Source organism: Gopherus flavomarginatus, chromosome 8, assembly GCF_025201925.1.
Source record: "Gopherus flavomarginatus isolate rGopFla2 chromosome 8, rGopFla2.mat.asm, whole genome shotgun sequence".
Classification (NCBI taxonomy): Eukaryota; Metazoa; Chordata; order Testudines; family Testudinidae; genus Gopherus; species Gopherus flavomarginatus.
Genome location: NC_066624.1, coordinates 12,933,963 through 12,957,618, shown reverse-complemented (window position 1 = coordinate 12,957,618; position 23,656 = coordinate 12,933,963). Strand labels below are relative to the sequence as shown.

Below are 23,656 nucleotides of genomic sequence, written 5' to 3'. Positions count from 1 at the left end.
CTGTTCACCCCGTGGAACCATTGCTATGTCTGCTCTTTCAGCTGACCTTTCATGCAAGCTTGTGTCTGCCTGGGTCTATCGGACCTGAGCTGTGGACCAAACTCCTTTTTGCACGTCAGCCTCGCTCTTGGCTGACCAGCTGGCAGGGCCACTGAGAGCAGGTTCAGGCCCCAGTGATAGTGTTTAACTCTGAAGTTTAAATTGTATTGATAGCACTGGTTGGCTTGAAAGAATCACTCCCACGCAATCGCTTACAGTAGTATACAAGTCTAGGCATTTAATATAGGACATACCTATTTACAACAATATGTAAAAAAGTAAAGTTGTTTTCACATGACTGATATCAGTCATTTAAATTAATAGTGTGTCAATGTACAGAGTGCCTTGGGGACTCCTCTTGCTGCTCATATGTATGCAGTAGTGATGTGAGCTCTGACACCTAGGCCCAGATCTTCAAAGGTTTCTAGGCATCATTCAGTGAGAGTTAAGCACCTAAATCCCTTGGTGGATCTGGGCCTTAGTGACTAAACTAGAGAAGTGCATAAGACAGTCAGAGGGGAAATCAGAGAGTGGGGGTTGAGAGAAGGAAGGAGGACATGAGATGACTCAGGGTATGAAAACTGGCAGCGGTTTCAGAATTTTATTTGGTTTTACTTAAACAGTTTAAAATGCCCAAAATTGAAACAATTTTTTTTTTTACTGTTTAGTTGAAAATTCTGAAAAAAATCAATGTTGGGTTGACCCAAAATAAATGATTTTTTTTTTTAAGCTGCCCGCAAACTGAAAATCAGTTATTTACTCGGCTTGGGTCTTAACCTCATCTGAAAAATTGCCAATAGGAAACGGATGTACATTTAATTTGCGTTAATAGATTTTATATCTTATTATCATATGTTGGATCCAATCCCACAAACACTTGCATGAGTATAATTACACGTGAATTGTCCCACTTATAAAATAAAGGTGCACTTGTCCATAAGGGTGTTTGCAGGCTTTAGACCCAAGTTAGGATATGGGTCTGCTCTTAATGAATCCTGAACACTGCTCCCACTTCTACTCTTGCCAGTAAAGAGAAATGGCGAAGTGGTCAATATATGTTAATTAAATGCCACACTGTACTTCGTTACCCTGTTCTATAAATATAGTGCTTATTGGGTGAAGGTATTGCTTTTCCTGTATTCGTGTCATGTCATTCTGTATGACTTTCACACTTCTGGAATAAAGCAGCCATTACACTTCAACTCTCTACAAGCAAAGCACTTGATCCTGTATCTCTAGCTTTCAAGCACGAAGGAAAAGAAGTTATTCTATTTCAAACTTACCAACCCTGCATGCAGGTAGCTATCAAATTGGATTACTGCTTGCAAGGTGGTGCATTTATCTTTCACTTAAAATAACTCCTAATGTCAAATGCAAAATGATTTCTGAAGTCTACCATTTTAATTTCTTGCTGTTTATAATGTATGTAACTTTGCAGCAATGCACCCTCTTAAAGCCTTGTATTCCTATAGCTCAGGGGTTCTCAAACTTGATTGCACCGTGACCCACTTCTGACAACAAAAATTACCATCTGACCCCAGGAGTGGGGACCGAAGCCTGAGCCAGCCTGAGTCCCACTGCCCAGGGTGTGTGTGGTGGGGCAAAGCCAAAGCCTGAGCCCCACTGCCCCGGGTGGGGAAGGGGTCAAAGCTGAAGCCCAAGGGCTTCAGCCTCAGCCAGGGGGCCTGTAACTGAGCCCCACCCCCCCACGGCTGAATCCCTCAGACTTTGACTTGGGCCCCGGGCCCCAGTAACTCTAAGCCAACCCTGGTGATGCCATTAAAATGAGGTCGCAATTCACTCTGGGGTCCCGACCCACAGTTCTCAAACCGCTGCTATAGTTGAACTGGAAAAATAGTAGAATGCATCTCTGTTTATCTCTCCAGAAGAGGTATTCAAGGTCTGGGTCACTACAGAAAAAGGTATTCAGCCCCACACTTCCCCCTGCCAGTTTGTGTCCCAATCCCATTTTATTCCTCCCTCCCTCAGTCACATTTTCACACCTGAACCATTTTCCTCTTCATCACTCTGCAGCAGGTTCTTCTCCTCTGGTCCTTTGCCCTATCTAGGGGGGCTAAAATTACCATTGATGTCAATGAATCAATGATGTAGAATAGGGGACAGAGGTACGGAGTGGAGATATTTGGGTTGAACTAAAGTTAAAGCAGCTGTGTAGAGCTTTATATGGCTCTATTCTTATATGGTGGCTAGAGTGGTGCATGCTCTGTTGGAGACTTGGCCATGAGTGTGCTGCTTCTTTGTAAGCCAAATGCTCTTGTTTCCTTTAGACTGCACATTGTGTGCGTGATCTAGCAATAGGCACTGCATTGTGCTTCCCCCAATGGCCCATCTAGCAAGGCATTTAACTATGCGCATATGAATAGCCCATTGACTTCACTGGGACTATTCATGTCCTTGATTTAAGCATATGTTTAAATGATTTGCTGGATTAGGGGAAACATGAGCAAAGTATTCCTCCCAGTTCTTAAAAGGACCTGTAACTTGCACCTTTGGCTCAAATGCTTACTGTGCATGTTGCAGGAGGGTGAGACCCTTTCTGAACAGAAACACACTCCTCATCTTTATCCCATAGATCAGAATTGAGACCTTACTGCTGTACACATAGATGGGCCATAAAGCCAATATCTAGGACATCTTGCAGCTTGTAAGTTGCTCCATTGCATGGGAGCCAACTGCCCCCTGGAGTGTAGATTCCTGACAAGGCTAGGGAAGCCCTGGATAACTTGTACTGAGAGGACCCCATACAATGATTAGTTAAAACTTAACTGGGGATAAGAATATCTGGAGCCAGATCCAAACCCTGTGGAAATCATTGGGAGCCTTTTCACTGATTTCATTGTGCTTTGGCTCAGAGTCATAAGGAAGACTAGACATATACCATAGCATTAGACATTTGGCGTGGAGGTGGCAAATGGGTAGACTTAACAAATCAAGAAGCAGAGGCTGGTCTTCTCTAGCGGTCCAAGTCCACTACCCGAATCACACATAGATTCAGTTCCTGGCTCTGCCCCAGACTTCCTGTTTGACTCTGGATGCGTCACTTAGGCCTAGATCTTCAAAAGTATTTAGATGCATAATTCCCATTGTTTTCATTTGGGAGTTAGGAGCCTAAATACTTGTTGAGGAAAGGGGTCTAATCTCTATGCTTCAATTCCCGCTCTGTGAAATAAGGAGATTACCTTTTCTCTCCCAGTCTTGTCTATGCAGATTGTAAACTCTCTGCGGGATGGACTGTCCCGTACGATGTGTTTGTGCTGCACCTAGCACAACTGGGAGCTGATCTCAGGTGAGGCCTCTGGCGGCTCCTGTAATACAAATGATAGGGCTCAGAAATAAATGGCAAAAGTAGTCTCCTTCCTATTTTAAATGTGTAAGAAGCTATTCCTAAGCATGGTACATGGCAAAGAGGAGTGTTTTCTCTTCCTCTGGAAGGCTGCTGTCTTCTGCTCTATGTTCTAATGCATTAATGCATATTTTGTATCTTCATTCACTGCTAACCCTATGTCACAGCAGTGTCTGTGAAATGAGCTATTTTTCATGCTGGGCTAAGATGGGGCCAGAGCATGTGGACTAAAGTTAGTTTAAAAACCTGAATTTGCATTAGGGGCTTCATTTCCATTTTTATAAATAATGTATATGCTGTTACCTTAATTATGCTATACTGTATCTTTGATTTATTGTAAAACGTTAAAGTATGTCTAATGATACCACTTTATCTGTTCATTTAAAATTACAATATAAATCAAAGGTATCATTAAATATAATTTCATCTTACTGTATACTTCAAAGTCCACGGGATGTTTTACTTCTATGCTTCTAATCCCTTAATTCAGCTAATAATTGTCTTTAATAAGTGACATGATAAATAATTTAAACCACAGCTCTTTTATACCATAATCATGCCAGGAGAAATGAAGGAGTAGCTAAAGTGTCAGAGGCTATAAATTGCTGCCAAGGTTTTAGCATCCCAGGAAGAAGGGATGTTGCGGGGAGAAGTAAGGTCTATGGGCCACATATTGACTTTCTGATTAGTTGAAAGATTTATAGTAGCTCTAAAAATTGGCTATTTTTTGTCACATTCAAAGTACATTACAAATAATTTTGTTCATTTTCTGTCCGAGTCCCTTCTGCGCTCATGGGCGTGTGGCACTGCTGGGGTTGCCAACGGTTATCTTACTGCTTTGGCCGCAGCCTGCCTTTTAAATGTAAAGAGCCAAGCTCTGCTCTGTTACACCTGGAGTCAAATGAGGATTTGAAGCCTGCTTATACTCTGAAAAGTGCCTGTAAAAATGGCATCATGGGGTGCTCTCTTTAGTGTCCATAATGACCCTAATGACATCTACAGCAGACTTCCTTAGTTCACAGGTGAAAAGAAATCTGCTCTAAAAGCCAGTTCCCATGTACTCACCCAAGGAGCCAAGCGGGCTGGGTGTTTTCCGGCCTTTCAGATCATTTAGCAGCAAAGATACTGCAGCCTAGTTAACAAGTCTGTGTCTCATGTGAGAGCCCAAATAGAATTGAGCTCCCGCTCCCATAACTGTGTTGGATCTGGAGGGATAACAGGAGTTAAAAATAGAGAAAACTTATCTTAGTCGTAACAGGAACAGAAAGGCCTCTGAATAGATACGAAGAGAAGATCTACCTCAGAAGGTGCTGTTTCCACCCCGTTCACCAGATGCTCTGTACCATATTTAATTAGACTGAAAGCTAAGTAATAGGGAGGGAGTGTCTTCCTGTTCTGTGTTCAGAGCTCGCCCCCTGGAATCCTGTTCTATGAGTGGGCTACAAGGTGCAATAGCACCCATACTTTACCCTGCTGTAAGCGCAAAATGCTCCTAAATGAAAATGGGTAGCGTTTTATGCTCACTTTGTGCAGATGTACTCAACTCCACAAAGTAAAAGGCGATGGAGTATCAGGCCCAGCAATTTTTTTTTTCCTGCAGTTACCTAATAAAATGTGTTAACAAAATAATACCCAATCATCTGCGGCACTGCACAGCAGGAGCGTGCTGAATGGAGCTATTACAAGACATTTAAAAGCAACCTCAGTAACTAAAAATAACAGAGCCCAGCTGCAAAAAGGGTACATGTGTCATCTTAGAAACAGAACTAGGGCCATATATAGCACTGAAGGAGAGAATTTTGGCCTGATCTAGCTTTGATCTGAGATGCATTTTAAATGGATTTAGGTAAAGTGGTGCAAAACCCCATGATGATGCTCATATGTTGGTTTTGAGTGGCTTATATAATTGAATTTTTGTCAGTTCCGCCCTATATAAGCCACTCTTACATTGAAAAAAGAGTGTCTAGGGTGCTTTGCACCAATTTACAGTAACATTGCTACAATTTCTGCATGGAGACAAGGCCTGATTGTGCTTGAGAGTTGTAGGAGGCATCATGACTGCTGGATTGGGGGACAGTAAATACGTCTCGACTCTGTGTTTCAATGGACAGATGAAGTTTGTACTTACCCAGGAAGGGGAACATATGGGCCTAATGCTGTACTGTATTCTTAGCCTGGGTTTGTACTGTGGTGGAGTTGACTGTCCAGTTTGAACCAGAAAAGTCAACTCCTAAGATATTAAATAATTTAGAAGCACCAGTACTTCTCTGCAGAAATGTGCTGATGCTCCATACTCCGAGCAGGATATTCCTTGGCAATACGTTGACCTTCTGTCCTTGTGAAAGATAGAAGGCAAAGCTGGTTTTTACCTAGCATCAAAAATTGGATTGGTAGGTGTGGTTTCCTAGTTCTTCTTGCTTTAGTGTATTCAGGGCTTTGGGCCTCGTTATGGCAAATTCACACCTGGTGGAAGTGAGAACAGTTCTTCTGGTAGTGTATTATACCCACTTTGCACAGATGTAAATGACTAAGGCATTTTCACTCACCAGATTTTTGAACTGATCTTGCACAATTTTGTTCTGTTTCCTACAAGCTTTTATATGGTATTCAGTGAAATCCTACCAGAGCCCTTGGTGCACGTTCATGCATTCAGGTACCCAGTACCCCTGGAAGGGAGACTGGAGGACAGCAAAATTAACATGTCTCATATCATGGGGCAGAGCTAGGAACAGACCCCCCTCCCATAATCCTCACTCCTAAGCTACTGCCTTAACCTGGAGCCCAGCCTTCCTCCCAACTTTGTCTCTTGTGCTATGAATGTCAGAGTTTCAGGGTAATTGCACCTGCATCCCCTCCCTCCATGGTCCACCTCAGCAGTGCTCAGATCTCCAGCCATCACCTGTCTCTGGACAGGGCCCCTTGTCCCACTTCCTTCTGAGCAGAGGGTGGGGGTTTATGCCCTGCTTTATAGTGTGATATCTCCAGTGTGCCAGTGCATTGCTTTCTCTCTCCAATGGCCATGAACAGTGTATTGCCCACAGTTATAAGTTACCACACAGCTCTTTCTAAGCATGCACCTTTATTCTTAAGGTAAAAGCATCATATAAAAAACAACTAACAGATTTAGAGACACTAAACATAGGAGCTACCCTTGGTTTTATGAGGCCCTGGTAGGCCAAAGTCTCTCCAACCCTTCCGCAAAGTGTGGGGGGGCCTCCTTAGACAGAAGGTGCTTTCTGATTGGTGGGTCAGAAGGAAGGCCTTGTGTCAGTTCAAGCCTTTATACAATAGTCCCTTTTTTTGTCTCTTACCCTCTGGAAAATCCAACCTGAACCACCACAAGGGGTGGAGTTTCTCTGGAGTTGTTTACTGGCTCAGGGGTTATCACTCCCTCCTGGCTTAGTTTGTGTAAGAGCTGTGGTAACCCTCCCCGCTGGAGTAGAACACAGTCAGACATAAACCACTCATAAATGTAATACAGTGAGCCCTGAAGATACTACGTGGGGTTGCAATGTCTGTCACAATGAATAAAAAGTCTTCCTGCTCACACAGGGCTGAGTTAAATGTTTAGTTACAAAATAAAATTCTACCAGGCTGGCCTCTGTTGCTCCCTAGTGGCTAGTAAAGAGCAATGTAGGACCCAAGTCCAAGTTTTAGTATAGTACAAATGTAGGCAACATTTTAGTGGAAAGAATCACTAGTGGTGGCTCACCCTCCTTGGAGCTGAGTTTACTCTGAGTTAATTGCAGATGGATTCTCTCCAGAGCTATGGGTGTCCCTCAGTGTTTGCCAGAGTGATGAGTCTCCTACTGTTTAAGAGCCCCATTCCCCAACCCTGCACTGCACCCTCTGGGGTTTATTCCCCTTGGTTGCTGCTTCCTGCCGTGCTTCCCAGTGTACAGATGGTAACAAGCAAGTGCCTCTGGGGCACAGAACTCTCCAGATTCCCTCTTTAAGGCTAATGCAAGAGCAAGCAGCATGCTCTGCAGAGACAATGCACGTGTGCCCCTTGCCCCTCACATCACTGGGTTCCCCCCACCCCCTTTATGGCTTTCTTTCCTAGCCTAAAGTCACAGGGAAGCTCAGTAGCGTAACGGGGGTGGGAGCGATGCAATGTACCAAGTACCCCAACAACTGCATCCACTGCGGGCTTCCTGCCACATGCCATTGAGCCTGGACCAATGCTGCAGTCCTGGTGCGAGTAAATCATAGGATGTACTGCCTGGTTAGGGGTTGCAGGATCAGGCCCTGGGAGTCACAGGACCCTGAGATTGATTGTTCCAATGCAGGGGGACCCTCTGAAGGTAGTGCCTTAAAAGCCATGGGATGGATGCTGCTCCCATTGGATGCAATGGGACTTTGGCCATTGGCTTCAGTGATGTCCTGCACGGCACTGCAGGTAAGACTAGCCCAAACTGGGAGACAGCAGGCCCAGCCAGCAAAGACTCCAGCATTACGTAGCCACTAGCAGAAGCAGCACATTTTCTCTTCAGTCGGCTGACTGATTCCCTGACAGGGTTTAATAATGGTTTCTTTCCTTATCATCTATCCATTTAGGGGAGCTTCTTATTAATCCTTCCCTATGTATAAACTCTGTTCTTCCATCAGTTACTTTCTGAACCAGGTCTCTGAATCCATGTTACACCTGGCCAAGTAGGATGGCAGCTAGGGGAAGGTGCCCAGCATGACCTGCATTCACTAAATGACACCATCATCCTCAGCTCCTGGTGTTTGTTTCAAGAGTTGTTAGGATTTAAACAAAAAAACCTTGTTGCAAGCCCCTTATGCCGTTATAGTGATAGAAAGCCCAGGAACTGAGGCTGGGTGGGAAAGATCAAGCTTGCTTCACGTAGAGATCGGAATATTTCCTTCCCACCTGCTTGGAAACATCTATCCAATTTCATGTCCAAGTGTCTTTCTAGCTGAGCCCAGCCTGAATTACTGCTGAGATGTGACACTGAAAGTTTAGCACAGGGTTGTTGTAGCCATGTTGGTCTCAGGCTATTAGAGAGACATGGTGTGTGATGTAATATCTTCTACTGGACCAACATCTGTTGGTGAGAGAGACAAGTATGGAGCTTACACAGAGCTCTTCTTCAGGTCTGGGAAACATACTTTGTGTCACAGCTAAATACAAGCTGGAACAGATTGCTTAGCATAGGTAGCTAATGCGTATTTCAAGGGACCATTCAAACACCTCTCTCCCTTGAATTTAACTGTGACTCTGTAGTACATTTCCCAGACCTGAAGAAGAGCTCCACCTAAGCTCCAAAGCTTGTCTCTCTCTCCAACAGAAGTTGGTCCAATAAGAGATATTACCTCGCTTGCCTTGTCTCTGAAAATTTAGCTCCATTATGGCAATTTTCCCTTTCCCACTTCAGTCCTTAAATCCTGCTTAAAATCATTGGGGGGGGGGAGGAGGTAAGGACATTAATGTGATGGAAAAAGTCTTCATCTGTTTATTTCATGACTCTATGCTCCATCAAAAACATGGGCCTGCAGAACCACTTATTTTCAGTAATCTAGGTTTACTTCAAACAATAATTAAAATAATATTATCAAAAATCACAGGTGTACAAACTCAGGGTTTAGTCGTACACATCAGTGAAGGCGCCTTTCGCTCCCCATTTGCACGTGTCACACACTCACGATGGAGGAGGAAAAAAGACTGATTCAGGCAGGAAAGAAACAAGTGGATATGACGAAACCACCTCGGGATGCTGGAATGAACCCAGGAGCTGACCCAGGAAAGGAGCACTCCTGTTCAGTGCATTAATCAGCTCTGCACCTGTCAGCTTCTCATATGCTAGTCACTCACTCTTCCCCTGGTCATCTGTGACCATCCGCTGCTTCTGATCCCTCCAAGCCCTGCTCTGCAAAGACACGTGTCAGGCTCCAGTCCGTCCCAGTGAGTTACCCTCAGCTGCTCTGTGGTAGGGTGACCAGATGTCCCAATTTTATAGGGACAGTTCAGATTTTTGGATCTTTTTCTTATATAGGCTCCTATTACCCCCACCCCCTGTCCGGTCACCCTACTCTATGGGCAAAAGTGCCTAACTGGATACCCCTGGCTACTCTCAGTGCTGAGTTTGAAGGCCAGGGAGGCTCATCCTGAAATTAACAACCCAAAGCCAGTGGCCGGTGCCAGACCTGAGAGAAGCCCTGGCTTTCTAACCATTGTACGGGAAAAAGGGAAACTCTGCAGCCATTCCGGTGTTTATTTAACAAGCAAGGGCTTCAATGCTGAGTGAAGAGCAGGCTTGCAAGATTACATGGCTCCCACTGGGGAAGGAAGCGACCTCAGCTGAGCCTGACTCCAGGTCCAGAATCGGGCAATTTCTCCCTTGGCCGCTAGACGGCGGTGCAGCCTCGCACTTTCCTAACCCTGAAAGGTAAGTAAGTGAAATGACATTTTTGCTGGGGGAATGGGGGGAGAGCTGTTTAAAGCCAGGATTTCTGGGCTGGACGCCTCTCTCTCCTCACCTGAACTCCCAGATCAAAGGGGGCAGCCTAGCCAAGGCGGGGTGACTTGGTTTCTTCATCTTCCCGTTGGAAGGAGGCTGGCTGGAGAGATGGCACAGCAGTGTAGGAGTGAGTGGGGCTGGAGTAGCTCTTAGAGAGGATACAGGAATGTGAGGAGAACAGAGCCACCCAGGAAAGCTCTTCCCTGGCTCACTGGTTTCTCGAAGCAAGTCCGGGCACTCTAGCAGGGCAGTTAAGAGGTTTCTCAGTGTAACCCCCCAGCCCTGCGTCCTCCTGCTCTAGCTTAACTAGGGAACCAACAGCCTGAGAAGCAGCCCCCACCCCCGGATCTCTCTCCGAAGGGGAAGCTGCCCTGCTGGCTCTGCAGCCGTCGGGGGGAGAAGGCGCCTGTTGGACATGCTCCTAACCCCGCTGCTCTAGCCATGGCCACAGCCAGCGCCAGGAGCCTGTAACGAGCCGCGGCGGAGGCAGCCCAGGTGATCGGAGTGAAATCAAGGACGCTGCAAGTCCAGGAATTTGCCCCGCCTGGGGGGGGGGGGGGAGTCCTTCAGCAGCGCCTGCCCTTGCCCCGGCTGGGGAAGGAAGCTGCCCCCAGCACCAAGCCGAGGGCTGTCGGAGAGAGCCGGGGATGGCAGGCAGGGTCTCCTGAGGGGGGCGCCTGAAGCGGTGCTGGATGGTTAGAAGGGGCGCAGACGCCTGCGGAGCGTGGAGCGGTACTCGTGAGCTCCCTGCTAACCCTGGGTGTGCGGTGCAGGAGGAGGTAAGCTGCATGCGCGTCTGCGGGCTTTCCCGGGCGCCACACAATTGCATGGGGTTTGGGTTTGGGTTTGGTGGGAGTCTCTTTTGGATGGTTCCCCGCGCATCGGCGAAACGTCTCAAACTTTATGAGCAGGAGGCCGTTTAAGGGGGGAATACAAACCCCCCCCCGCCGCTGCAAAATTGCTTTAGAAGTTTTTTAATTTAAAAAAATACCTCTCCCTCCACAGAATAATGGCATTGGCTTGCCTCTGTCGCTTAAGGGAGGGACTATTCCCCCACGGCTTAAGAGGCTGTTAATGCTGAGCTAAACCTTTCCGAAAAGAGAGAGAGGGAAAGTTCTCTCCTCCCCCATCCCTCAATATGTGGACAAGTCAAACCCAAAGCACGAAAAATAACCCCCTTGCGGACACGTGTGATCTGTTCTCCTGGGATCCACACTGATCTTTTCTCTCCCCCTCACGCTCTTTATCCTCCCCCGCACTACCCCAAAAGGGGGGAGAGTTGAAGAGTGAAGTTAGTAAATGGGTCACTGATGCTGCCAGTAAATCTGCTGCTCTGAGGATTGAAGAGCAGCGATTTCTGCTATTGATTAGGGGCATGACTGGAGATGGGCTCTCAGCAAAGTTTGTTCTAAAGTCTGTCTGAGGCTGAGAGAGAGGGGAAAAGTGTCTGGAAAAAGGCACCTCTGTTAGGCTGGATTTCCCCCTTGTTCCTTATTTCTGCCCCCCCCCCCCCCATTTTTCCTTTGTAAGAACAGCACCAAGAAAATAGAATGTATATTTCATGTGGGATGTTATGAATGTGTGTATTACATATGAGGCAGAGGATATATGCCTGTGTATATATTGGAGTCATTTTTACCATCTCCTCTAGAGATGTTCATCTGGGGCCTGATCCAGCACCACTGTAGTCAATGAATTTTTGCATTGACTTCGATGGGCTTTGGCTCAGGGCCCTGATCCATTACTGTATCCCTAATGACTTCGGTAGCGGCAGACACCACGAGCCTGGAAGCTGCTGCCCAAGGTAAATAGTGCGTGGCAATATGTTCATGAAACACTGATGCAAACCCCAGAGAGGAAAATGTTCACCGGCTGGGAAGTTATTGAACACTCAAGGAAATAGGAGGGTGGGGAATCTCCTGGCATCTCCCCTATAAATAGATTCCTGCCCCATGTAGCACATGGCCATCCCTCTAGAGCACCCTTCTTTCAATTAAAAGAACAGAGTCTCTGCTCAACGCCTGTGTTTTCTGTTCTGGGTTAATGACAGTCCTCCCACTTCCTTCTGAATCCTCCGAGAAGGGCTGTGGGGCTTGAGCTGTGCTTTAAAGGCGGCTGCCGGTAACCACACAGATCAGTTCCTTCTTCCATCTCATGGAGTTGAGATGGCCCAGTGGGTGGATGGCTTAAAAGAACCCCCCCTCCTGGTTTGTTGTAACAGCAAAGGGTCTGATCCTGCTAGGTATGGGAGCTGCAGGTACACGGTACCTTTTAGGATCAGGTTCCTTAGCAACAGAAACACTTAAGAACTTTCATATCTCCAAGGGAAGCCTAAATCACGAGCGAGAGGCTAGTGATTTAGCATCATGATTGTGCTTAACAGGCAAAGAAGATGCAGTCAGGGTTTTCAAAAGTGAGCAGTATTTTTCTTTTGTGGTGGGGGAGGGGAAGTGCTATTGGAGACACCTTAAAAGGGCCTGGCTTTCAGAATGTTGACCCCCCACACTTTCTGGAAATCAGGCCCCTTTAAGAAATTGGGTCACCCAGAATTACTAGTCAGGTGGGCTAACACCTGTTGGTGCTTCTGTGTCTTCATTGGGCCTAATCCAAAGCCTGTTGAAGTCGTTGAAAAGACTCTCATTGAATCGATAGGCTTTGCATCGGGCCGTGCATGCATGTGGCTAGTGCGGCTGTCAGTATCGATGCTTCCAATCGGGATCCCGTTTGGTGATGTAAAGAGCCTGGAAATCAGTGTGTTTCAAAAGGTAAATCATGGAACATAAAATCTCTGTGTATTGCACGGGTTAACCTAACAAGTGTTTACTGGGCCAAAACTGATACTTCATGTTACAACGTCTAGGAAAAAATGCTTTTTAAGGGGAACTCATTCTTTCAGTCCTGCTTTGCAGCATGAAATTGTCCCGTTTGCTCTTAGCTTCTTAATTTTTTAAGATGCAGGGAATTCCTTTGTATGAGTGATTGGAATGCAGTGTGTGTTATGCTGTGGCTTTCCTTCTCGACTCTGAGCCTTCATTCCCTGGAAATCGACTGCTCGGTCTGAACTCACTGGAATGCAAGACAATGCTCTAAGGGTGAAGGAGAGAGGAAAGCACAATAAAGACACCCTGGAAACGGCTCCCGTTGAAGTCAATTGGCTTTGGCTCAGGCCTTGTACGTGTGTTCACGGAGCACTGTCACTATAAGCACTTTGAAAGGGACTTTAATTTAAAAGCAATGATAAAATGTAGGTGTAATAGGCTAGCAATATCTTCTTGAAACACCTTAATCTTGAAACCTTGTTTCCCTACCTGGACATAAAGAAAATAGGGAGAGGCATCTCTCTTGAGAGGATCTATTGGGTGGGCTGAGCAGACCTGAGGTAGGAACTATAGGAGCAGCTAAGCCTGGGAGAAGGCTCCTGCTGACTGGTGTGACTAATTTGGCTAATGCCAGACCGAGGCAGGAGGTGAAGCTGGGAAGATGCTGGCTTGAAATGAGTCAAGTTCTCCTCCAAAGTTAGCTGGAGGGAAGCTTGGGGTGCTGAGGTTTCAGGTATTATTTAGATTTTGGGCTATCCAATCTGACTGAGCTAAACCTGCATAAAACAAGTGTTTGGCTGAGGAGAGGTTGAGGAAACAGTGAGAAGTTAGAACAAAAATAGTCTCTCTTCTGCATTTTTCTACCTTTTCAGAATTGGAAGGTCCCAGGTGGGATGCTAGTGGATAGAAAATCAGCAGAGTCCTGGGTAGGAGTAACTCCTTGGGAGCTTTACTTATCTCCTATCTCCTCCCCTTCCAGACTGGCTTGTCTATGCACAGGAGGAGCCGTAGTCTCTATATTGATTTCTCTGCTCCTCTTGAGTCCCTCCCTGTCACCAGGCTGCAGCTTGAACCTAGCTCTCATTAAGGAGAAAGTGAGACTGTCATGTACAAATAAGCAAGCAGAGACCAACCCTACACTCCAAGTGAGATCCTTTCTAGCTGTTATTGGTGGTCTAAGCCAGCAGCTAAAGAGAGCCTTTAAATAAGGATATTGAGTGGAAGGTAATGTGTGTGTATATTGAAAGCCCTTTAGCCTTCCTAGTCTGTTTTCAGAAAGGAAAAGCAAGAAGAGCAGGTAGCATGTTGAGACCTATGACTGTTCTTGTATGGTGATGTTATTCTGATGCCTGGGCTTGCTCCTACAACTGCAGCACCTTGACCTCCTCAGGGCCTAGGAGCTAGTCTTGGTGACTAGGTAGCCACTGAGGGAGAGAACCTCCTGCAGAGCCTCTGCTATACAACCCCCACCTCAGTATGCAGGTGGTAGAATACCCCTCGGTGCATGAGAGGCTGGTGCCACCAGGATTGGAGACCTCCTGGATTATGATGGGGTGGGAAGAGAGGCTGGGGGGACCCTGTGGCACTCCGCTGGTGCATGGGGCTCTCTCTCCCTCATGTCCCCCATCACAGGCTCCAGGAGGTGAGGGCAGTCCTACTGTCCACCTCTTGCATTTTTCTTGAATGGATCCTGCAGAAGGGTGCTCCCCGCCTGCTCCTCAGCCCGGCCCATGGGACCTTACCATTCAGCCTCTGTCCTGTGAGCCTCCCTGGTCCCCTGCCCCATGCACCATCTGAGTTGGCTGTGAGGCAGGGTCTGGTGGCTCCTCCCCTTAAGCTGAGGGGACAGGCCTTTAGATATGGGTGGGCAGAAGCCCAGAACTTTAATAGGTGCAGTGCCTTGAAGGTGTGGGCTGTAGCTGAGCACAGATGAGGGTGAGCAGCCTCATTCTCCTTTGCCTTGAATCACGTGGAGTTATTTGCATTTGTGCAAAATGCTGCCCTTGTGATGGGCCCAGGGATGCATGATGCCAAACAGTAGTGCAGGGTTGGGCCCAAAGGTCTCTCTGGGTACAGTAAATCAAAGGAATCCAGGATTTCACCTGCAGTCTGTCTTCCCGCTGTCATTTGAAAATGACTGTTATTTCTCGTTCCCAAGACTCACCTCTGCTCCCACCCAAACCCCACATTTAAAAATGGGATTGATTAGGTCTCACTCCTTCTGACTCTGCCCTAATGCTAGGTGGATGGGCTGTAATCTGAGATGGGCATTGGTAGGTGCACCAAGACTGATCTCTGGAAATTCATAGAATCATAGAATATCAGGGTGGAAGGGACCTCAGGAGGTCATCTAGTCCAACCCGCTGCTCAGAGCAGGACCAATCCCCAACTAAATCATCCCAGCCAGGGATTTCTATTTCTATTGCACAGTTACTGCTGATTCTTTAGTATGCATATTTGGTGGAACCATTTGGATTTTCACAGATTATTTGGTAACTTCGGAGGACCTTGACTTCACCAAACTGTTAGCAATTGGCATTTAGTGGGACGAAGAAATCTGGTCGGTACATGTAACCTTCCTGAGGAACTCCTCCAACTAATAGTGCCTTCTCATTAGCTCTGGAGTGAAAGTGCTCCTTCATTTTTTTAAGCATTCTATCAATGCAAAAATACTGGCTCCTCTGACATTGTAGTTGGCTTTTCAGCACAAATGCTTTGCTCTTTGGGGTTGGATGTGGTGTCTGTGCATGCACACACTAGAAATCTCCAGGTATATTCCAGTGAAAGTTTCTGGCAGCAGGTTTTCTATCTTATTGTGTGCAGCGGAACAAGAGGGGCTTGACTCTGCGCTGCTGCACTGTAGCTATGAACGAGGGTCTTGGCAAGGCAATGAACAAGGTTCCATCTCATCTGGACTTAGAAATCCTGGTTTGAATGTGCCAATACTTGAGGGGGCAGGTGAGGGCACAAGGAACATCCCTCGTGTATAAGGGGCAGTTGTAATCATAATGTAGAGGGCAGACATTGTGCACCCGTAAAAAGAAGCAAGAAGGAGTGGGTGAGGCTGTGGCTCCCAGCCAGCTGTGTTGGCACAAGAGCCAAAGAGGGTAAGGATAGTGGGGCTGCTGCAGCCCAGGCTGTTGGGGAAAGAATTTTAGCCAGGTCACATACGCTGCTTTAGCATGGATAGTGGTTTAGTGCCAGGACTTGGCTCTTTAGGAATGTCCCCGCTGCAAGCAAAGGTGTGATTTGGAGGTGTTCGAGGGCTTTCCCTTCACCCTCCCACTTTCCTGGTTCTTGTCATGCAGACAGCAAGCTACCCAGAAGTTCGAAGTGCAGACAATTATTGGGGTTAATTTCCAGCAAGCATGATTCCAATTTTCCTACTTCGTTTGACCCCAGGTTATATAGTAATATTCTCAGCTATACCTTAACCAATCATTTTACTGATATTTGATATTTAACGAACCAATCCTAACATACCGTAACATAATTCTCTAACCAATTATATCTTAGAATATCAGGGTTGGAAGGGACCTCAGGAGGTCATCTAGTCCAACCCCCTGCTCAAAGCAGGACCAATCCCAAGACAGATTTTTTTACCTCAGTTCCCTAAATGGCCCCCTTAAGGACTGAACTCGCAACCCTGAGTTTAGCAGGCCATTGCTCAAACCATTGAGCTATCCCTCCCCTACTACCCTAATTAACTTACACCTAGCAAAATTAATTATACAGCAGACAGAACAAGTGAAGACCCAGACAGAGACCATACAGATTAAGAATAGAAGAGTGGGGACCACAAAGACAAAACAATAAAGAAATGAAGGTTTCACAACCACGACCATTGATAAGTGAGTTAGTTCTTGCCAGACAGCTCTCAAACTAAGTTTTCTTTAAACATCTTAAGATCGGTTTCTTTATCTGGAGGTGTTAGATTGGATTGCCTTCCTAACAGCCTAATACTACCTTATTTCAGTGTGACTGGTTTGCAAAGTGAGGATGTGACCATATGCTTCACAGTTTATGACTGCCCCTGCTGCTTCTGTTTTTTGCTTAGCCAAAGCTCAGACTGTCATAGTGAGAGATGGCCCATACAGAGGCAGACTGTGATTTTTTTTTTTGATTCTTTGTTTTTATACCCCCGTAACTAGCTAAGTGATAAGAATAGACATACATTCTTAATTATAGGCCTTTACAGACAGGCCTGAATATCTATATTCTAACGAGAGGTTGTCATAACATATTCCCAGATTTGGACCTTAGCGTCCAAAATATAGGTGTTAGCATGAAAACCTCCAAGCTTAGTTACCAGCTTGGACCTGGTAAAGCTGCCACCACCCAAAAAATTAGAGTGTTTTGGGGCACTCTAGTCCCCCCAAAAACCTTCCCTGGGGACCCCAAAGACCCAAATTCCTTGAGTCTCACAAGAAAGGGGAATAAACCATTTCCCTTCCCCCCTCCAGGTGTTCCCTCCCTGGGTTCCTGGAGAGATATACAGAAGCAAGCTCCGTGAATCTAAACAGAGGGATTCCACCCTCCCTATTTCCAGTCCTGGAAAACAGAAGTACCAAGAGCTAATCTTTCTTCCCCCCTCACCCAGAGGGAATGCAAAGTCAGGCTAGTAAATCTAACACACACAGATTTTCCCCCTGACTTCTTCCTCCCACCAATTCCCTGGTGAGCACAGACTCAATTCCCTGGAGTTCCCCACTAAAGAAAAACTCCAACAGGTCTTAAAAAGAAAGAAAAATACATAAAAATGGTCTCTCTGTATTAAGGTGACAAATACAGGGTCAATTGCTTAAAAGAAATATGAATAAACAGCCTTATCCACAAAGAATACAATTTAACACATTCCAGTAACTTCACACATGTAAATACAAAAAACCAAACCTATGGTCTTCCTATCTTTGTACTTACAACTTGGAAACAGAAGATTAGAAAAGCAGGAGGCAGAAAAATCCTCTCATAGCCGAGAGAGTACAGGTAGAAGACAAGAACAAAGGACTCACACACAACCTTCCCTCCACCCAGATTTGAAAAAGTCTTGTTTCCTGATTGGTCCTCTGGTCAGGTGTTTCAGGTTACTCCTTTCCAGGTAAAAGAACATTAACCCTTAGCTATCTGTTTATGACACGCCCCCCAAATTGCAGACAGTGGGGAACCTCACTGGCGGCGATTTCCTCCTAGAACTTTAAAATAAACAGATTAATACAACACATGCACCTTTACATATACCACTAAGTATATAACTAACAGACTTGTACATTTTAAGAACACTTTTTAACTACTGGATTCTGGGAAACTCTCACGGGAGAGTGCATCAGCTACTTTGTTAGAAGCTCCTGAAATGTGCTGAATTTCAAAATCAAAATCTTGGAGAGCTACACTCCAATGAAGAAGTTTCTTGTTGTTCCTCTTGGCAGTATTAAGCCACTTTAGCGCAGCATGGTCAGTTTGTAGCTGGAACCGCTGTCCCCAAACATATGGGCGTAGCTTTTCCAGGGCGTACACAATGGCATAGCATTCCTTTTCACTGACTGACCAGTGACTTTCCCTCTCAGACAGTTTCTTGCTGAGAAACACGACAGGATGGAAGTTGTGATCTGTTGCTTCCTGCATGAGAACTGCTCCTATACCACGCTCAGATGCATCCGTGGTTACTAGGAATGGCTTGTCAAAGTCCGGGGCCCTGAGCACAGGGTCAGACATGAGCATTGCCTTAAGTTGGGTAAAGGCCTTTTGACACTCATCAGTCCACTTAACTGCATTTGGCTGGGTCTTTTTGGTCAGGTCAGTCAGTGGGGCAGCGATTCGGCTGTAGTGTGGTACAAATCGCCTGTAGTACCCGGCCAAGCCTAAGAAGGATTGGACCTGTTTCTTTGACCTTGGGACAGGCCACTTTTGGATAGCATCCACCTTGGCCTGTAGGGGGTTTATGGTTCCTCGACCCACCTGGTGTCCCAGGTAAGTCACTCTGTTTTGGCCTATTTGACACTTTTTGGCCTTAACAGTTAGTCCGGCCTGCCTGATGCGCTCAAAGACCTTTTCCAGGTGTAGTAGGTGTTTGGGCCAGGAGTCAGAAAAAATGGCCACATCATCGAGGTAGGCAACTGCATATTCTCCCAGTCCTGCTAGTAGACTGTCTACCAGCCTGTGGAAGGTGGCGGGTGCATTTCGAAGGCCGAAAGGAAGGACATTAAATTCATACACCCCCGCATGGGTGACGAATGCTGACCTTTCCTTGGCAGGTTCATCTAGCGGTACTTGCCAGTACCCCTTGGTTAAGTCTATTGTAGAGATGAACTGGGCACGTCCCAACTTCTACAATAGCTCATCGGTGCCTTGGTTTGAAAAAGTTTATAGTCGTTCATTTGCTCCTTAGGCATTTCAGCTGCCACCTCTGCTAAAGGTCCACTGAGCTGTGGTCTCAATTCTACCATGTACTGGTCTTCAGAGATGCCGTACCCAAGACAGGATCTTTCAAAATTTTCCAAGAAGGCCTCGGTGGCATCACCTGCCTTGTAGGTGGGAAATTTCCTGTGCTGTGGAACAATCATTGGCGCAGGGTTGTTAGGATTGGCTGTGTTTTGCTTAGCCTTTTCTAATTCCATGGCCTGTCGGTGGGCTTCCCTCTGGAGTTCCAGCTGTTTTTGGTGGTCTGCATCTTTGGCTGCTTGCTCTCTTTTGTAGGCTGCCTCTCTTTCTCTTTCTCTCAGCTCCATCTCTTTTTGTTTTATTTCTAGTTCCTGTATTTTTTTTTCCATATCTCGCCTGTGGTCGGCGTCTTTGATTTGTTCTTCGGCCTCCATTTTTGTCTTGTTAGGCATGGTTCCGGTTTTCTTGTGTTAGGGTGTCCTCCAGTGTTGATCGTCTGAACTGCAGGTTCTCTGTTGCCTCCTGGGGTCTGCCTAGCAACAGTGCCTTTTTTCCCTTTCTTCCTCTAGCTAATCTTTTAAATGTAAAGTAAACCAGAAAAACCACTTTATTTGCATGTGTATTGCTGGATACTTGTCTCACAATGGGAGTGCTATTGTGTGACAAAAGACCCGTAATAGTTCCTTAATGGTTCCTTGCTTAATATGCAAGCCAAAAACTGCAAGAGAGCGCATAGGAAAAAAAAATTCTCTCTGGTTCCTTTTAAAACCAAACCATTCCTCTCTGCTTAAAAGCCCCTAGCAGAGAAAAGAAAAATATAATATTCCTACTGGCTTCTGGATTCTATCTTTCCCACAAACGCTGCCACCATGTCATAACATATTCCCAGATTTGGACCTTAGCGTCCAAAATATGGGTGTTAGCATGAAAACCTCCAAGCTTAGTTACCAGCTTGGACCTGGTAAAGCTGCCACCACCCAAAAATTAGAGTGTTTTGGGGCACTCTGGTCCCCCCAAAAACCTTCCCTGGGGACCCCAAAGACCCATATTCCTTGAGTCTCACAACAAAGGGGAATAAACCATTTCTCTTCCCCCCCTCCAGGTGTTCCCTCCCTGGGTTCCTGGAGAGATACACAGAAGCAAGCTCCGTGAATCTAAACAGAGGGATTCCACCCTCCCTATTTCCAGTCCTGGAAAACAGAAGTACCAAGAGCTAATCTGTCTTCCCCCCTCACCCAGAGGGAATGCAAAGTCAGGCTAGTAAATCTAACACACACAGATTTCCCCCTGACTTCTTCCTCCCACCAATTACCTGGTGAGCACAGACTCAATTCCCTGGAGTTCCCCACTAAAGAAAAACTCCAACAGGTCTTAAAAAGAAAGCTTTATGTAAAAAGAAAGAAAAATACATAAAAATGGTCTCTCTGTATTAAGGTGACAAATACAGGGTCAATTGCTTAAAAGAAATATGAATAAACAGCCTTATCCACAAAGAATACAATTTAACACATTCCAGCAACTCCACACATGTAAATACAAAAAACCAAACCTATGGTCTTCCTATCTTTGTACTTACAACTTGGAAACAGAAGATTAGAAAAGCAGGAGACAGAAAAATCCTCTCATAGCCGAGAGAGTATAGGCAGAAGACAAGAACAAAGGACTCACACACAACCTTCCCTCCACCCAGATTTGAAAAAGTCTTGTTTCCTGATTGGTCCTCTGGTCAGGTGTTTCAGGTTACTCCTTTCCAGGTAAAAGAACATTAACCCTTAGCTATTTGTTTATGACAGAGGTGCACCAGCCTTTGCTTTAATCTAGGAAGCATGAGTGGTAATGGTAGCGGAGATTTGGCAGCACAGGCTTCAGCATATGCTTGCAACCAGAGTACAAGCATGCTAGAACCCTGAGGATTTGTACTATGGTTGCTACCCTGGGCTGAAGCCTGAGCTGCCATGTCTATGCTGCTGCTGTTACTTGTGTTGGCTAGATGAAAGCTAGCCCAGGTATGCCTATCTGTGCTACAATCACTCCTTCACTTACAGTGTAGGCACACCCTTAGCCCTGGTCTACACTAGGGTTGGGGGGTTTGATCTAAATTACACAACTTCAGCTATGTGAATAATGTGGCTGAAGTCGACGTACATCGATCGACTTACCATGGTGTCTTCACCGTGGTGAGTTGACTGCTGCCACTCCCCCGTCAACTCTGCCTGCACCTCTCACCGAGCTAGAGTACAGGAGTCGACAGGAGAGCGCTCGGGGTCGATTTATTGTGTCTAGACTAGACATGATAAATTGATCCTCTGCTGGATCGATTGCTGCCCGCTGATCCGGCAGGTAGTGTAGACATACCCTTAGTCTGATTCCAGCAAGCTACTGAGTGAATCCTCTTTTTTCCTGATGCTTGTGCAAGTGCTTGTGACAGCTCCAGTAAAAATTCCAGCCTAAAATGCCTAATTACCTAAAGAAAGTGGGATCAGTTCCAGGGACAGCCCTGTAGGAACATCCTTTTGCTGTGCCTTTGAGAAGAGCATAGGTACATCTTGCCCAAATGGAGCATATTGTTGCTAAACCCCCTTTTCTCCTCCATGTCTATTTGCCTGTGCACATCACATGTGGACATAGAAAAGGTGGTTCATGAACAATACGTTCTGTTCAGGGTAGACTTAGCTAAACCCATCCTGAGTACAAAACTCCATGTGAACAGCACATAATTACTTCTGAGCTGGGCATTACTGAGTGTAGTACAAATAAAGCATCTATAATGTATGGGATTAACTCACACTCTAGTACATTTGAGCTCTGTGTAATTTCACTTCAAATGGAAGCTGAAATTTGAAAATATCAGGGGATGCTAAATCATGAACTGCTATAAAACAGTCTTTAGGAGCAACCATACCCAGTATTGTTTCTAAGCCCTTCTCAGACAATGTGACTTTACATTAAGCTGTTTATTGGGAAGTCTTTTTTAGAGCTCTAAGGGAAAGTAAGCATCTGAATTGTCTGTACCGTGATACAAGGAAGCAGTTGCATGGCACTTGCTTTTCAGGCTGGTCCATTTAAAAAATAGACTGTCACTTCCTTTAAAAACTGATTGAGAAATCCTGGCACCATTGAAATTGATGGAAATCTTTTCATTGACCCCAGTGGTATCAGGGCTTCACCTCCAGTGTTTTCCTAAGCATTGATTGCCACAGGTGAAATGTCCACTGAAGTCTCTGGAGGCCATAGAATCATAGATTATTAGGGTTGGAAGGGACCTCAAGAGATCATCTAGTCCAACCCCCTGCTCAAAGCAGGACTAATCCCCAAATCCCTAAATGGCCCACTCAAGGATTGAGCTCACAACCCTGGGTTTAACAGGCCAGTGCTCTAACCACTGAGCTATCCCTCCAAGACCTAGGGCCAGGTTATATTTTTGTGGCAAAGTCATAGAGAGGGAGATTGGGGGGGGGAGGAATTCTCTAGGGGTCTCCTGATGGTAGTTCCTGATAGTCCTCCCTTCAGGGAAGAGTGTAGTTTGGGGGCTGTGAAGGAGACTGGAGGGGCGTGTTCTTCCAAGGGACGTGTAAGGGACTCTGCATCCAGCACCTCCATGCGGTGGGCCTGGAGGCTGGTCAGAATCTATTTGACAAATTTTTTAATTGAAAAATGTTGTCTCATTAAAAATGAAATGTTTCAGGGAGACATATCGATTTCTACAGTTTTCATCTGGAAGGATTCTGGAGACACCCTGTCCCTCTCTCAACTGGGAGGTAAGAGATTGGCCTTGGATGTGGAAGATTGTGTTCCAGACCAGAGACTTGACCCTGGATTTGTCCCTTTAATGTGAAAATTCTGCTCCCTTTTGTTTCTGAAATTCTAGCAGAGAGAACGCTGGGCCATGGGTAGGATTTTCAAAAGTGCTTGGCGTGGGCCTACCTCTGCTCCTGTTGAAGTTGATGGCTTCAGTGGGTCACTGGCTTCAAGGGGACCAAGTTAGGCCAAAGCTCTGGGCTTTCAAAAAGGCCAGGCCATGAAAACACTAAAGTCTAAGATTGCTTATCTGGATACCTCTTCTTCCTCCCCTGCCCCCCACGAAGTCACACAGACAGTCATCTTGAGCAGAACTCCTCTGCTCCTGTAGGGGGAGATGGGCTAGTATGAGTGCAGCATATGGCCCATAGGTGGCTCTTGGGGCTTAGGAAGTCCATTTTCCTAGGATGATTCTCCAAGAGCTTGGCTACATGAAACAGCAAGACTGTTTAACCTCTCCCCTCCCCGGTGAATGAAGTTATACTGGTAATTTCTGTTCTGGTTTGGGAACTGAAATAAGACATACCAGTATGAGGTGACTTTATCCAGTGTAACTACCTCCACACTAGGGCTTATACCGTATAACTAGACTGGAAAGAAGTCACATCCCCAAACTGACATAGTTATACCAGGAACTCTTCTAATGTAAACTAGCTCTTAGCCACACCATGTTGAGGGTGAGACTAGTTTCTAAATGCCTTTGACCTGCCAAGCAGTTAAATCCCATAAGTGGTCTTAAAATCTCTAGGTCTGAAAATCCTCCTTTTACATTGCTTACAGTATTTCATGTTGCC

The 23,656-nt window shown here is 46.0% G+C and overlaps 1 protein-coding gene across 1 annotated transcript in view; it reads left to right on the top strand.

Annotated features, from left to right (window-relative positions):
• The first annotated feature begins 9,843 nt into the window (after positions 1 to 9,843).
• IL1RAPL2 (interleukin 1 receptor accessory protein like 2) overlaps positions 9,844 to 23,656 on the top strand; it is a 563,669-nt gene continuing 549,856 nt past the window's right edge. The window contains exon 1 of the mRNA XM_050964503.1: positions 9,844 to 10,646. The gene's annotated coding sequence lies outside the window, so the exon portion shown is untranslated. The remainder of the gene's footprint in view (positions 10,647 to 23,656) is intronic.